Source organism: Engraulis encrasicolus, chromosome 13 (genome assembly GCF_034702125.1).
Source record: "Engraulis encrasicolus isolate BLACKSEA-1 chromosome 13, IST_EnEncr_1.0, whole genome shotgun sequence".
Classification (NCBI taxonomy): domain Eukaryota; kingdom Metazoa; phylum Chordata; class Actinopteri; order Clupeiformes; family Engraulidae; genus Engraulis; species Engraulis encrasicolus.
This window is the reverse complement of record NC_085869.1, coordinates 1,987,793-1,990,292: the sequence shown is the minus strand read 5'-3', so window position 1 is coordinate 1,990,292 and position 2,500 is coordinate 1,987,793.

The following is a 2,500-nucleotide window of genomic DNA, read 5'->3' as shown; positions in this document are numbered from 1 at the left end:
GTAAAACTGAATGTTAAACTGCGTACCAACATGTCAGAGTCAGCATCATGTTGTCGCTGCGCTAACGCAAATGATACATTCAAACATATATATATATATATATATAAAGGGTAAAAATGCTACACAGCCAATGTCACTTACAGACAAGCAAGTTGACTGATGGATATACAATTTCATAATAGTCATCATAGTCAATCCTTGAACCTCAAACTTACTGCAGATGACTTACCCCGCTGACGGGCCTTTTCACTCTTTGTAGATAACACTCAACTACATCATAACAGCATTGCTATGACAATGCAGGGAGTTTTAGGTAACTGATTGTCTGCTTAAACGGTGGTCGTAACCATTTTGGAGACAGAGCTTGACTGCAGGGTGGGACAAAGGGGTCAGCTGTCACGTGCCCAGGGAGAGATGGGGCCCACAGTTCGATCTTCATTACATTTAATGTTGTTTAGTGTGTGTGAATGGGGGGGGGTTCTGGTGGTTTTGTTCCGGGCCCAGCCAAAAGCTGTTAGCGGCCTTAGCCCCAGGGCTTGACTGCAATACCAGAGAGAGTAGAGAGAGAGAGATTCCATTGGCCCATTGTTTCCGGGTTCTACTATTGCAAGGGACGGGGGGGGAGGGGTAATCCCCCTTTAGGCAGACCTAGGCAGACCTAAGGACTATTCTATTCATTGTAGGAGTATTATGACACGCCCCTTTAGGCAGACCAGAACCTGGTCATGTTAGGTGCCCATAGCAACCTGTTACATTGTCATATCTCTATACTTAAAGCATCTCTGGCGATACCTCCCACTGACCCGCCTCGGCTCAATAAGCTGGCCTCAATAAGCTGACATCTACAATGGACAATGTAACAATGCAACCAAGCTTTTAAGCCTTGATACCAGTAGCGTGGCGTGCGTTATTTTTCCGAGGAAGCCAGGGAGAACAAAAAAAATAATAATATAATATAATATAATATAATATAATATAATATAATATAATATAATATAGTATAGTATAATATAATATAATATAATATAATATAATATAATATAATATAATATAATATAATATAATATAATATAATATAATATAATTATTAACCAGTAGCGGCGGCTGGCTGGGACAACAAGCAAGGCAGAAAGTTTGGCCATGAGAATAAAATCAATAAGGTATAATTTATATATATAACTGCCCAGAACTCCTGCGAAGCACGGGAAGGAGAGGTCTGTTTGGACAGCACACCACGAGCGCAGCTACAGCTCTTGATCATGCGTGCGACTACTTTTGTTAAGAAATAAATAACAAGAAAAATACTATGTCTGTTCAGAGTTGGAGTAGTACGCACGACACCAGATGCTCCACAAGCCCCCTAAACACAATTCAGTCTCATCCTTAAGTGCCAGTTCAAATGCCCCACAGAACAGAATGCAATAACACAGACAGACACCGGACACCATGCACTGACTGACTACTTGATAGTTATTCTACTGATGACTAGGTTCAACCGGCTGCTCTGAGTCGTGCACGTCTTGTATCGAATGTCAAATGTTGTGTGTGCGACCTAGGAGAGAGAGCTCTCTATGGTTGTCAGATGTATGGCGATTTCCAGCGCAAACATGCTAAAACAAAACCCATTGAAAAATAACCCTGATGTACATGGTTGAAACAGAGCACAGCAGAGCACAGAGATGTGGCATGATGCATATATTTAGGACCTGGTATACATTATGCCATCTAATAATCACCATAGATTATTGCCATAATAGCAAGAGCTAAGAAGCAGCGAGCAACAAAGCTAAAAACAACGCTAGCTTCACAAAACGTTAGGTAAGGGTTAACGTTCGGCGAGAAGGTCGCTACCGTGGAATAGCAGCACGACAGAGAGAATCTTTAGACCCCGACGCGGAGCGGAGGGGTCTTGTTCTCTCTGCTATTCCACAAAGCGACCGACTCGCCGAACGTTAACCCGCTTATTATATGGATATAATTAAATGATTCACACATGGCGGGGAGATTTTTTAGGCCTATTTAATGTTAAGTTTATTATAGTTTTTCATGTCAAAAGATTGTTGCTGCGCAAAACAAAACAGTGTCGTTGTGGAACACCGCTAGGCAACAGCTAGGTAGCCAGGACAACAGGTGTTGTCTATCACAGCAGCTGATTAGAGTCTTGTTGAAAATTCGCTTTAGCAGTGAAAAGTCTTGTTGCCATTGACAGCGGTCTGTTATAGACCAACCCGTCCGTTATCGAAAAATAACAGACGTGCGAACGTTGGGGAGCCCCATTGAAATTAATGGAGCATTCGACCGATGACGTCACACCATATAATAGGTGGTTATAATCTACCTTTCTGAAACAATAAAGTAAGTGTGCCTACCGTTGTAGAAGTTATCCTGAACGTATGTGTCCATGTGAAAATCCTGTCGTTATGTTAAATCCATTTGATGCATTGCCTGCCTTGACATTGGGAGCCATCGGCTGTATGCACGCTTTAACTGTGACTATTTT